We start from the raw sequence: 14800 nt of genomic DNA, 5'->3' as shown, positions 1-14800 counted from the left end.
TGTCGGGGCGATGCAACACAGGATTTTCTATTGCCGGGTGCTCCCTCTGTGTATTTTTGCTCAGAAAAGTACTCAAAAATTCGCACACAAACGTTAATTTTGTTGACAACAATTCATTGAACTGTAGGTCTGGCTTAATAATCTTGAGATTAGTAAGAAACATTAGGGTTGCATATTTTTGCTTTTCCCACCGATCAATCATCCTTGTGTTGGCCTGCACCTTTTTGTAAACCCCAAATACCTAATTTATTTCGTTGCAGTGGAATGAGTGTTGTTCTTGTGATAGATGAACTCACACTTTCTTCAATTTCTTTTGTCTAGACTAACTCAGTAAATTCATTTTAGGTGGAAAAAGTATTCAAAGCTGGGGTTGAATACTCAAATTTTTGTGCAAAGAATAAATAGTCTACGATAAGGAACGTGTTCATTTGCATTGTTTACCTGGTCAGATTTCGCCTTATCGCCAAGCATGAGAACAAAATATTTATGTCGCCTTGCACGGAGATTCCGTAGTAGGGACTTTGTAAATCTAAGCACGGAGTCATTGATTTTACTTCTGTATCTCGTCGGGAAGGCTCCGTGGCTAAAGCGTCCTGTTGCTAAGCCCAAGGACCCGGTTTAACAGCGGAGGTAGTGGCTCCTTTTTTGATAGCGCCGAATAGGGAAAACACGCGTGCGCTTAAATTTCGACTTCATATAACATTAACCAGGTGGCCGATGTTGATCCGGTACCGTCGACTACAGAGCGTCTCGGAGCCCAAGTGTAGCTTCGGTACGTTAATCCCCTAAAATTTTAATTTGACTTTATTTTGGTCCCTAGTGTCGCGCTCTGTGGAGGCAGTCAAAGTAATGATGTACTCTGTATATCCTCAGTGAGGAACCAACAGGTAGTAGAAATGAATTGCGGAGCTATTTCACTGTGTAGGAGATGGAAAACTTTTGCACGACGCTGAAAACTAGTTAACTGCTTCAACTAACATCAGTACCTTTCGATACGAAAATCTGCAGAGATATTTTGTGATTGTCGGGCAGAACAACATTCGCAGACTGTTTAGAAAACAATCTGATCAAAACAAATAAAGTATTGTTATGGCCTTGCACTGGGACGTGACCTTCGCTTTGAACAAAGCTTAACAAGCCTGTGTAATTGGAGAGGTAACAACGTGTTGATATCTGTGTACGGCCGAAATATGTTTAATTACACGTCCTTACTTTAGACACCAATATACATGTTCTAGACGTGAGACCAATCGTTCTACCAGCTATCTCGTTTCCCATTTGTCCTTACTTAGGGAATATAAATCAAGCTTGCAGGCATGAGCATTAAATCTTTCATTTATTTTAGGCGAAATATGTTTTCAACTGCAATTGCACACTGGATGGTCAACAGCCCGGGATACACCCCGACGGAACAGGTTGCTGGGTAAGTGTTGGATACCAAAGTACAACTAGGACTGACAATGCCCTCTTGTTTTATTCCCGTAAAACTATAAACGCGTCGTTCCCTGCCCCGTTAGAGGCATTCTGCCGCGATCGAAAAAGTAACCCAGCTCCAAAGTGATTCCTCATGGAATCCACGCAAGAGTTCTTGCTTTTGCGACTGCTACTGCGTAGAGCATACCATGTACAATGCCCTATATGCTCAGCCAGTTTTAGGCAAATATTGCTGGTCAATGCAGCGTTTAGGTGTGATTGGTGAGGACATGAAGCATTCTTCGCCAAAGCAATAATTTACACTGCGGATCAATCTTATGCAGAGGCAAGGGTCTCCCGGGAGAGCGCTGCCAAGTGCAAGCTGCATTTTTTTCCATAAGAATAAAAAGAGCCACACCCCCTCAAATGTCTTGTTTATGGATTTGAATAGACACATTTTTTTTCTGCACGCCTTTCGCAGCTGTGTAAGATGATGCAGCCCTAGATGTCGGAACGATCTCTCGGCCACTAGGGCAAGATTCTTTGTCCTTATCCTAATGCAAAAGAAGTTCCGGCATTTTTGCAGCCGCCCCTTTCCATACGGGCGACTTCCCGTGGAAGACGCTGGAGCTATTTTTATGTAACGCACTTCATTCACAGGCAATTTGTCCATGGTAGGTGCATGACGTAACCAGTCCTCCTCAACAAGGCCGCGAAGTGGCTTGAAGAGGGTATTAGCAACTTCAGAAAACTAAGTCTAGCTACGCACATAACTGAAGCGGCAAGCAGGTGAATTAGCTCGTCTCGTGTGCTTCCTCGCCCCTCCCCAATATGGATGACGCCATCAACAAGGTCGGAAAGGAGCTTTGTAGGTAAGACCACTATGTACCACTCCTGTATGAGCCTTTACTTAGGCTTACAGTATGTATAAATAAATAAAATAAAATAAACGTCCGGAATGCGTCATTTTTCGCCGCCTCCATTTGCCCCGCGAAGCGACGTCAGCGGGGCGAGTGGGAGACCAAGAAGTGGTCGTGGGGGTTCAAGGAAAGCTCAATTCGCTTGTATTTTTAAATGTAAAGATTGTATAATGCGGTCATGTTTGCAAGGACCCTGATAATTTTTGTTTGCGTATCTATGTAGGACAGAAATAACAGAGTATGGCTAACAGAGCAAAGCGCTGCAATGGTATCTTAAGGGGCCCGGGCACAAAAAGAGACGTCATCCAGGAGGATTTTTGTGATCAAAATATCCCATAGCACCGACTAGCGGGATCCACTGACACCCTAGGGACAGTACATGGCGTGAAAATGGCGCGGGAGCTCAAGAGTAAAGTTGTGGCCTCTAGCGGGTCCCGCCAGGGATTACGATAGTGACAAGACCTGGGTGTAATGCACCGCTGATGCTTTTCAGTTCTCGCAAGCCTTCTCATTTGATGGCTTTATATTTTAGAAAGAAAACTGTGACCTTTTTTCGGGGGAGGCTGTGCCGATGGGATGAGATAGTCAACTGCGGCGATGAATTACGCTATCCACTTTACTGACCACTGGTGACAAGGGGGGGGGGGGCGTCTGATGCGCGGCTACCACCGACAAGCGTAGAAAGAATGAGGCAGAGCAATGAATCTGTGAACAAACAAAGCGAGGCCTATATTTCTCCAGGCAGGCAGGAGACTATAAACATTGACGAGAGGCAACCATAAAACTGCAAATGTGTGAGAAGTGAACGGTACAGAGTTATAAAACCAAGCAGCGCTTACAATGAATGTTATACAATAGATGAGCGAATTAAACAAAAATAAATAGTCCAATGCATATGTTATACACTGAAGTCCGAAGATATTGGCAGTCAGGGCCGGATGATACAGCGCTGCGCGGGGGCGTTGTTGGCTAGCTATGAGTCCCTACTTTGGTCCAATTCAGCCCATCCGATAAGAACTGCGGTGATTCAAGAGCTCTGGGCAGTTTGGTGTCTTTACAAACGCAGGCCGCAAAGGATGAACGAGCGGACAAATGCGACCGTAACCTTACACCATTCCAACGATACTGACTTGCATCTACACGGGCTCTTTTATTGTAGTAAAGAATGTCATAATAATAAGAATAGCCTCACTAACGGGGGAAACGAAACCCAACACACAATGCGCCCGGCGCAGTTGGCTGGAATATTCGCCTTCTCGAAGGTTCGGCACAGTTCGATAATAGTAATACTACGGGGCTTCTAGAATACCGCCAAAGCTTCAGGTTACCGCAGAGCGGAGGTGTTTTAGGTGCGGAGTACCTTACGACCGCTCAATGTCCGTCCGCGTCCCTGCGCACAGCATTTGCCATCTCAAAAAATCACACAGGCACCGACAACGGCAGGATTCAAGCCTGTGTCTGGTATACCAGACAAAGTTAGTGTCAGTCGTCTTACCCACCGGGCTACGACCCGAGTGTCAGTTAGTACCCGAGAGTCAGTTAGTGCCTGAGAGTGAAACGGCTTACTCCCTCGCCAGTAACGTTGCGGAGTACCTTAAGGCCTCCCAATATCTGTCCGCGTCCATCCGCGCGCACATCAGCATCAAGCGAAAATCAAGCGAAATTTCATTAGAGCCGTGAGTTACAGTTTCATTTGGGGAATATTCAACGTGCAACTCACGGCTCTAATCGGATGACGGTCGGCGCGCAAGTCGGATGTCACTCGGGGCGCAACTTGCATGTCATTTCGAGTCCCCGTACTCCGCACCTTCGTCATCCTCCTCGGAGTGGAGATTCTGGCATTTTTTATTTTCTTACTTTTTTTGCACACTGCGGTGCGCTAATGAACTAAGTTTTCTGTTTTCACTGGCGGCACAGCTAAGTTTCATAGACACTCGGTTGGATAATTCATCAGGGGTTTCCAGGAGGGAACGCAAATGGACTGCGAAATCTTTCGATTGACGGCACAACGTTAATAAATCACAACCAATATTATTAGGCGCCATCTAATAAAATAAAAAGCCTACGGTGACATTAAGAACTGTAAGCGTGTGTTTGTGACAAAAAACAGCTAGCTTCTGAATTGTTGAATTTGTTTTTAGATCCAGGATAGGAAATTTCTCACTATTACTAGAACAGTAGCACAAGTTCACTGAGGTGTATTCTATAATTCCGATCGCTCTATAGAAGAAAGGCGGTTTGATCCCATGTTAAAAGCGACAAGAAAAAATTATTTAAACCTGCGTAATGACGCACACGGACGCAGCAAGGTTCCCTTGCGTATCTAGGTCAGGTCAGCATCACACCTCCCAGTTATTTTTTGAAGACACTCCTTTGTACGCACCTGTGTTCAAAAAGAGACGTATTTCCCATTCCAGCGAAAAGATTACGGTTACAACAAGGAACCTTCAATGGAGGAAGGAAGATGCAAGGACGGCCGGTGTATATTGCTGGAAATTACTCGCGGATGCGAGAAAATGGAGAAACGAATGCGTGAAAAACCAATCGTAAGTGTTCCCGGAGTTGGTTTTTTTTTTGTCATAGTTCCGCCGCTTTATTGCTACAAGTATCACAGGAGTGCGCTCCAAATTTCATAGACTACATTAAAGGGGCCATGCAGGCAAAACACAAGTTTGGCTCATTCGAAAGATTTCATGGTTAGAATCATACTAATACCACTGTTAACGTAAACTTAGCTCAGCTAAGCTATATATTTAGCAAAAAAGGGAATGACCACGTGACTCCCCCGCTCGTTTCCCGCGCTAGAATCTATGACGTAATATGTGAATCTGTGGAATTTGCCGAGGCCTGCAAAAGCAAACGCAAATTATGCTGGGCTTATAAGCTTGCAGAACGAGCTATTTCCTGTTTAATATAAGGCATAATCATAATGTCGCAGTAAGAATGGCTGGGTAAACAATGGAAGCTACCAAATTACAGGTCAATATAGAAGTTACGTACTGGTATTTGTACTGTACGCACTATGCTTGTTGTAACTGCACAGTAGTCCAGCGCTTTGGGATGGTCTTATGCGACACTGGCCGATCGGCCTAAGCGACATTGTCTTTCTTGACCCTGTTTGTCGAGCATACTGAATGTTTCACGAAATGATTCCTTCCAACCGCAACAAAAACAACCTAGCTGCGAATACGCCAAGAAACAAAGCAAAATTGAACAGCGGTCATGCACAGTATGGTTCCGCCATCTAGGAGGACTGACGTTACTCAAGACCTTGCAGAGTCGGCTGCAGATTAAAATGCTTATAACATTCGTTCAAAGACGTGTACTTGTTGCCTTATCGCAAACGTCACGAAACACGCGATTGCTGGAGAACCAAAATGCTGACTTAAGTGAATGAATTTTGCCGCGAATAAAGAATCATTTGCTGCCAAAAAAGCTCTGGGGGCACTGTAAAACACCCAAATCTGTAAAATAAAACAAACGTTTTTCTGCATGGCCCCTTAAACTGTATTTACACTATTAGACTGCAAGTTGGGTGGTTTCCCAACCCAAAACGGTAGTAAAACTGCTGAAAATAAATTTCGGTAATAAATGAATAATAAACATGCTATCTGGATTTATCAGCTGTTTTTGTGAGACGCGCGAGAAAGTTTTGAGGCTGGTCACAGTCGGGTTAAACTTTAAAAAGAATATAAGAACTCAGGAAAAAGAAGCTTCGCATACACCGGGGTGTTTCCGCCTTAGAGCCTAAGGAATAAAGGGTTAGCGTTTAAAAACAATCAGTGGCCTTATTGAATGAATTAAATTGACACAATGCTTCATTATAATGTAATCGAATTCTGACAGGATTTAAGGAAAATATAGTAATGGTGACGACGCCATAATTATAGCCACCAGTACATTGGAAACGTGATAGTGAGTCACTAGTCAGTGACCGCGCTGCCTATTCAAATGTAAATTGCACACAGGAACGGCAAAGTATATTTTTTTTCATTTGTGTTTGGGTACTTCTGGGTACCAACACTGGGTGTCCTGATCTTTTATACATTTGCTTGTGTGCGCCCACAACGGCGTCGTCACGACAGAGAAAGGAAGAGAGAGAGAGATGTTTATTAGTTTCGTTGATTATTCCGACGTAATTGGTGCCCCTGTCTACGGCTGCGCTCTCGAGGGCACCGATGGCTCCTCGGGCGATCGTTCGGCCCTGCATGGCGCGGTCGGTGATAGACAGTGCGTCACTGCACTGCTCCTATGTATTAGAAGGCTAGAAAATTTGGTCCCCCGCTGCTGCCGTATGGTAGAGGGTGTCTAGTGGGTGTTACTTGGGGCCCAGTTGCCGGTATCGGGTTGGGTAAAATGTATGCATTCAGTTAAATTGGGAAAAAATGTTCCTTTGGACTGAGCGGAGCGCTCATTGATCCTATCGTTATCACTTGGTCTGTCTCTGCGGTCAAGTCGTTTTTAAACCACCGTCTGTCGCACAAGTTGCAGCTCCAGCCGGTATTGTGATCAAGAAAGTCTATTTGAAACTTCGCGTATGCCGCTCAAATTCTTCCCTGTTTGCACATTTTTCACGCCGAAGGCGTTTTGCAGCATTTTTTACGATATTCAAGGTTTCCAGCTTTCGGTTTGTTGATTTTTAAACGAAGCCACACACAAGGTGAAATATATTGCCGCAGGTTGCACTAATGGTGCAATGCTGGAGAAGCAGCACAGTTAGCAGCCCCTCTCCCTTCGTCGGAGACCCGTCTGTTCAAAGCCAACGCTACGGGTAACCCAAAGAAAGAAACACTGTGCCCCCGGAATGCGATGACAGATAAATTGGATAGAGGCTCGTTTCCTAACAAGAGGGACCCAGGTTCGATTCCAACCTCCGGGTGCGTTTTTTTCGGTCCAGTTAGAGGTTTTGTGTCCACGTTGGACAACTCAGGGCAGGGTTAAACAACTCTGCTGTTCAAAATGGTCACAGAAGAAAAAACCTGCATTATAACAGCTTGACCTCCCTCCTGCCACTTTTCGATGGTTTAGCGCTTTAGCATCGGTGGCGGCACCGTTGCCACTGTGAGCGGACGCTGTTGATGTTGAGGAAGAGGCAAATGGGGGGACCGATTTCAAAAAAAAACGTCCTTAGTTGTTGTATTTGCCTCTTCCTCAAGTTTACCCCAACCATACAGAGTTCTGCCGAATATGTTTACTTTCAAGGCTTGTTGATGTAGTTCCTCGGTATTTTTGCCTATGTGCGGGATGCGGGAAGTGTGCGTCAAGTATTTCTTTCCTGACGGGAGGACTACGCAAGTAGCACTTGTGCAGTCCAAATTTATGGCAGTGCCGGGAGTATTACGAACATTTCGCGACGTGAAAGTTTTGAAGCCCAGTAAACCTACAGGATCCGGTACGGGTGCGGCCGCCTCAGTGCTCATCCTCAACAGGCTCCCTGACTATTTATGGCGTAGTGCTTGACGGAGAAATGAATGCGTTCGTACCACCAGACACTACGTGGAGAAGCGAAATCCGGCAGCGGCAGCGCAAACTGTCAGGGTTCACTGTTCCCGTTTGCCCCTGCAGCGCCACCCGGTGTCTACGTGCGCCACAGACTGCAGGCGAAGCTTCATCCGTGACCCAACACCGTCCTCAGCCGGTTTTTGATGAGTGGATGGGATTGTCGTTACGCTGGAGCTGCAGAAGAACACAAAAAAATTTGGAATGGGATAAATCCAAACTGCTCGTCCTCATCGTTCATATCATTATCCAAAAATGGTACACTCCTTTCCTCGTGAGATGCTGCAGAGGAATTCAATGCTATTTTCGTTTTGTGTTTATGAAAGAAAGCACATTACCAAACAATCTTACATGCAGTCATTGGATTCATCCCTGGGTGACCCGCTTATCACTCATGAGGGTATTGCTTCAGCCATTGATGGAATTCTTACCAACTCGGCACCAGGCTTGAGGAAACATGCACTAAACTACTAAATATTGCTAAACTAGACACATACACGACTCTAGTTGCTTTTTTCTGCATACCATAGACACAGGGAGCGCATTCTTTGCCTGGAAAATGGCCTTTGTCATCCCCATCCTAAAATCAGGCGATTGATCTGTGCCTCTTAATTACAGACCAGTTTCCTTGACCAGCATTGTTTGCAAAATTCAAGAACACATAATATCATCTGCCACAGGCAGCTATCTAACAAAACACAGTTTCGTCTTTTCGATCAAAAGGGTATTTAGAAAGGTCGTACCTGTAAAACTTAAGTATTCGAAACTATTGCCGATCTCCATAATAGAGTACATTCGTCCTCACAAATAGATGCTGTATTCATAGATAGCTCACATCCGCCTGATGGAAACGCTTACTGCTCTTACTGATTGATTGATTGTAGGGTTTAACGCGCCGACGCAACGCAGGCGATAAGGCGCGCTGTAGTTGAGGGCTCCGAATTAATTTTGACCACCTGGAGATCCTTAACGTGCGCCGAAATCTCGTACACTGCTCTTAATATCAACACTAACGTGAACAGGCGGATTAATACCTTCCTATATCACCGGTATCAGTCAGTAACCATTAATGGTCATTTATCCCGTTTAGCTAAAGTAACTTCAGGTGTCCCGAGAGCTTAGTCTTCGGTCCTAACGTATTTTTATTACATAGTGAGCTGCCGCTGACCCGAACGCACTTAACAATTCTCGCTTATGCAGAACAAAATGGGAACGTTTGTTCGGTTTTCCACAGTCCTAATGCAAAAAATTCCGCTTAAGATAAAACGCCTTACACATACTCTTCGGTGAAGGCGAACAACATTTCTGTGACCAGCACTGCTGGCAATTCTGGGTAGTGAACATGGCAGTCTTGGTGAGGTGGTACGGGGCATTCACATAACCAGAGGGAAGAAAAAGAAAATAAAACCATAGCGAGAAGCGAATTAGTGCCACGGAAGAAGGTAGAGAACGAGAAAAACTAAGGCACTCTGATAACGTTACCACTTCTCCCGCCCTTCAACCATGGAGCCAGCGGCATGGCAAAGAAAAAAAGACCGACGGCGAGTTTTGTGGCCGCTCTGCCCTGGAGGAGAGATGCGAAAAACGAAGAGGATAAAAAAAGTAACAAAAGGCCACGATGGAGACTTCCTGGTCGCCAACGTAACAGTTCTCCTAACCAATGCTGTTTTTCAGCGGGAGGATGTGAGTTCGCGACGGTTCGCGTCGCGAGTCCCACCACGTCACTGCCGAAAAAGCGAAGAGTTCCTTCTCTATCTCTGCTGCGTTGTCGCTTGAGGTAGCGGGTGCACACTCTCAGTAACCGCCGCAGCTGGATAAAACCAGGCAAGAGCACTTCAAAACACTGCTCTATCAAGCTGTGCACTAAAATAAGTTCATGTTCTGTCTGTTCCATTTGTGATAAATCTAATTTATGTAGTTTTAAAGCAATTCTCTGGGAATTTTTTTTGAGAGGGCTTCTGATACTACGAACTCAGACGAACGAATTATCATGGCCTCTCAGTTTCTTTTAACAGGAGTTCACTGTATATCAAAGACGTTAACAGTAATATATGTTCCACTATTCGATTATTGGCGGATGACTGCATTATTCTTACACAAATTACAAACCCCCAAGAGTTCTAATTCTTACAAGCAGACCTTAGTCAACTGAATAAATGATATAGCGATTGGCCGATGAAAATAAACCTACCGAGAACTAACGCCATTACGTTTACTAAAGCTGGCATGTCATAGCCCCCTTACTATTTTCTGCATAGCATGCCTATACAAGCCGTAACGATAAAAAAATATATGGCGATTCACATAACGTCTGATCTAACCTGAAAGCATCATATCTATACAATAATCAGAAAAGCATTTAAATCGCTCGGGTTTATTAGGTGCAGTCTGCATTCAGCTAACTCGTCCACAAAGCTTCTTGCCCAAAAAACACGAGTTTGATCAAAGATAGAATACGCAGCATTAATTTGGAACTTTCTTATGGAGGTGATAAGCGAAAATGCCCGTGTGTTCGAGAATTCAGCGCACTCTAAAAAAACCAAGGGGGCAAAAATTAATCCGGAACCCTATATGGCGCTCTCATCGCCTGCATTGCATGGCTAGTTATACCCCACAATAAATCACCCAACTAGTTTTGAACCCCGTCAGGCGTACCTCGTAAATAAACTTAAAGTACTCAAAAATAAAATGCCCGATTCATTCTTAGCCTATTTAAAGCATACCCCGGCATATTATTCTTCTATCATTTTTCATAGGCTGCACCACAGCCAGCCTTCTTCCGCTGAATAGCACATAAAACGCGCTAATTGCGTTTTCCTCGTCTAGATCATGCATCAAAATCCAGCAATTATGTGCACGTACTACCCTAGTTTCCTTCTCGCCCTTCTCACTTGCTATTGGTCACTGGATGCAGCTCCCAGGCAACATCGTCACCCTCATTAAGCACAACTCATTCATGAAAGAGTTATTATTACTCCTCTATGTATAAATAATTTTTCACGTTTGCGTAATTTGCGAACCTGTACATAGGCTTGCTTTAATTAGATAAGTATTGCCCGCCTTCCAGTGCACCAGGATTGTAAAAGTATGCATTTCAACATGAATATATGTATGAGTGTTGCTGTTCTTTATTTTATAATTTGTCTGTTTTTACCCCCACCCCTATTTAAAGCCCGTAACCGCCTGCGGGGTAAATGAATAAAAAAACTAGTACCAAACAACCTCAAACACTGTATCAAAGGGAGAAGTGGTGGTACATACTGCAGTTAGGAAACACAGTGTATTGGTATCTTTAAAAGTGGTAATGAATACGGTGTACCCAAAACGTCATGCTAAAAAGCAGACACACAGTATTTTTTCATTTGTATGAATGCTGTAACGAAGGCGTGCGCCATAAACCCAGATAAAACCAGCGTGATTATTTAGAAATGTACCTCTGGTCGCACTTACAAAAAAGAGTAATGTACACGAGATGCAAGCAGGCGTCGATGTGATATTTGAAGATATGGTACATACGTATACAACACCAAATGACACATGCAGTTCCTACACGAGGGAATACGAATGAAACTGGTAAGAATATTATTTGCTCAGGTCATGGACGTGTTTTTGCAATTAACTTCTACGCAAATAACAAACCTCCACAAAAATAGTTCCAACATACACTTGTCACGTAACGTAAAGGATTAATAAATTTCTCAGAAATATCATTCAATGAGTTGGCTAAAGTCTGGCATAATCTCTGGGGCCAATATTCTGTTTGAGAATAGAACCCACAAAGGAATTTGATATCGACAGGAGTATGGCGAAACCTTTTCTTGTAGTGTACCTATTTCCACAAATGCCTCTAATTTACTCTGTACTGAATTGTTACATAGCGTGTCTTTATAATTATACAGTTTAAATCCCAGGACTAACGTGATTTTGTATATTCTTCGCAAGTGTGTGCATTCTATGGAACATTTTCAATTGCCCTAAGTGGCTGTTTTTCCGAAACCGTGAGTTTGTTTAGATTATTGGCAGTAGTGTTTCCTGATAATGTCGCGCAATAACTGAGCCGCGAATGGGATAGAGCGTTATGTAATAGCTGTTTCGTTTTAAAAAAGAAGAAATTATCGATACATGCTCACAATCCAAAATGTTTTGCGAGCTTTTGAGCATATTGATTAAGCATGGGCGTTCCAGGACATATGTCCGGCTTGTGTTACGTCTAGCCCTTTCACAGACCTTTTAAGCTTTAGCGTATGTCGGCCCAGAATGCAACTTCGGTTCTCATTTGTCGCTTAAGTTCCGTCATGCGGGCGCGCTCGTTTGGCGCCAAATTAGTGTGGGCCCGCCGTCGACAATTATACTCGCGTCACTGAAATCCCGCCCCATTTGCATTGCAGCTTTTTTGCTGAGTAGGCTTTACTGGCAGGAAACAATGTGGGAAAGCTGGCTTACAAATACCTGATCCTATACCAATCCCCTAAAGACGGCTTGACGAAGGCGGACAGTATCGGCCACGACTCGCCCGTCATTCCAGAGTTGCGGCGACCGCCTGTCGCCGGCTTGAGGCGAACTCCTATTCCCACCGCACTCTCCCCCGTACCATGCTTCCCAGTTCTGACCCCACCGCCACCGGCAGCCGCGCCCCTAGAAGTAACTACCATGCTGCCAGGAGTTGGGTCCCGGGCGAGACTGCCAGAGGTCTGGATTCGCCAGGAAGCGGCTGCCCACATAGACCTGGAACCGCCGGGTCAACTGCTGGTGTACACACATGGCTCGGTCCTTCCAAGTGAGAGCCGAGGTGCTGGTGCCTGCACTGCCCCGGCCAGGGGAGCTCATCGGCAATGCCGGCTGCCGTTCCCCACCAGCTCCACAGCGGCCGACCTGGCAGGCCTACACTTGGCCACGGACATGCTGCGAGAAGACCCACCGCCAGCGACCACCATCTTCTGCGACTCCAGGCCGGCGCTACTGCGCCTGAGGGAGGCATCTGCACCACGGTGGCGAGGTGGCCACCTCGAGATGTCCCTGGTTGCCAAGCTGCGCGACCTACAGGGACAAGGCTGCAACACCCGACTGCAGTGGCTTCCTGCCCACGTCGGTATACCGGGGAACGAGGCTGCAGACGATTTAGCCAAAGCAGCCCACCACTCCCCAACGGCCCCAGTTTCCGCGTCCCTGCTGCGCTATGATGTTGCCAGGGACGTCATCAGGCGTGAGGTGGCCGCCCGCCACCCTTGCAAACGAGTGGCCACCGGCGAGGCCCCGCGGCTCCTTCCCACCAGAAGGATAACCCAGACTGGTCGGTCCCTCCTCCTCCGGCTCCGCACCGGCTGCTACAACACAGCAGCACGCCTCCACAGGCAGGGCCGCAAGGCCACACCCACCTGTGCCCACTGCCCCGACCCCCAGACACTGGATCACGTCCTCTGCTCCTGCCCGGCGTACGCTGGTGCCCGGAACAAACTGGTGTCTGGATACCGGCGGCTGGGGCTACCATCAAGCACCGCAGAGGACATCCTGCGTCCTAGGGGGTCCTTCATGCTGCACCGGGAGGCCTTCAGGCTGCTCCTCTCGTACCTCGACGAGTCAGGCCTCAACACCCGCCCATGAACTGTAAAAACCAGATCCCACCGGCCATCCACCCCCTGTTAGCCCTCTTGTTTGCGTGGCTGTGTATGTGTGAGTTTGTGTGTGTGTAAATAGGTTGTAGGTAACCTGAGAGCGTATGTATATAGTCTGTACATAGCCTTTTATACATAGTCTGTACATAGCCTGTTATCATACTTAATTAACAATTCCCTCTCGCTCCTTCTTCCCCCGGCTGGACCTGTGCCCTCTACCGAGAGGCAAGACTTCGCCCTATAAATATCTTCATATTAATAAACACTTCCTCTCTCTCTCTAAACTACCTGAAATTTCTGTCCCCAAACTGGCACCTGAACCATCTGGTAATAAAGGGTCAGAAAGTCCCATCCCTTACACCTAATCGTCCCGCAAGATACGATCAGCGGGCGGACCACCTGGCCACCTCCAACCCCTCCATCCAGCGTAACATGGTGGAGAGGGCCAGAGCAGCCATCACGGACGAGGGCTTCCTAGACAAAAGGAGGCCGCCCCACTGGGCGGACGACGAGCCATCAGCGCCTGGCACTCGTCTTACAGTTTTTCACTCACTCACTCACTCACTCACTCACTCACTCACTCACTCACTCACTCACTCACTCACTCACTCACTCACTCACTCACTCACTCACTCACTCACTCACTCACTCACTAACTAACTCACTTACTCATTCGCTCAATCTCGCTTACTCACTCACACTTTTAAATACAAATTCATTGCTGAAAAGAGATTTTTCAGTGGAATGTAAGTCACCCTATATCAATATCTGCAGGCCTTAGGGTATCGTAAGCTTGGTTTCTGTAAGCTGCCAAGCTTAGACTAATCGCCCTAAAGTTGCAATCCAGAATAAAAACATCAATAACTGGGAAGGCAGTTATTCAGGGGCGATATAGGCCGTGTTCTATAAATACCTAAAGGCCCTCTACAGTATCTTATTTGCGTAAGCTTGTTCTTTATAAGCTGGCTTTCACCCGTTGCGTATTTCCCGCGGACGCCATAAAATCACGCATCCTAGCCGTAGACACCTTCGATATATTAGAGTTCTAGCGGTCGTGGCTGCAATACACTCCATTCCTACCGTGTTGACTAGGACCCGACAGCGCAGTTTTGTATTCGTTCCGGTAGGGCAGAATAGATTCGCGGACCAGCGCTCACCATGCCCGAGCATTCATTACGGTGCTTGGTGTCCACCATGCGCGGGTTTTTACCAACCAAAGGGCATAGCAAACGCCGGCCCGCGAAACTAATCCACTCTACCGTGACGAACGCGCAAGTGCAGAGACGGTTCCGACCACCACGCTACGCACGTACAGCACGGAGCATACCGAGTGCTAAAATTCTCTAATATCTCAGC

At 46.2% G+C, this 14800-nt stretch overlaps 1 long non-coding RNA gene across 1 annotated transcript in view; it reads left to right on the top strand.

Annotated features, from left to right (window-relative positions):
- The first annotated feature begins 1344 nt into the window (after positions 1-1344).
- The window catches only part of LOC144173445 (uncharacterized), a 36425-nt gene continuing 22969 nt past the window's right edge, over positions 1345-14800 (top strand). Inside the window, exons 1-2 of the long non-coding RNA XR_013323275.1 lie at positions 1345-1423; positions 4751-4879. This is a non-coding gene — a long non-coding RNA (uncharacterized LOC144173445). The remainder of the gene's footprint in view (positions 1424-4750; positions 4880-14800) is intronic.

Source organism: Haemaphysalis longicornis, unplaced genomic scaffold (genome assembly GCF_048455015.1).
Source record: "Haemaphysalis longicornis isolate Haplotype H1 unplaced genomic scaffold, Haemaphysalis longicornis Haplotype H1 scaffold_3, whole genome shotgun sequence".
Taxonomy (NCBI): Eukaryota; Metazoa; Arthropoda; class Arachnida; order Ixodida; family Ixodidae; genus Haemaphysalis; species Haemaphysalis longicornis.
Note: the sequence above shows the minus strand (reverse complement) of the source record. Positions and strands in the feature narration are given on the sequence as shown.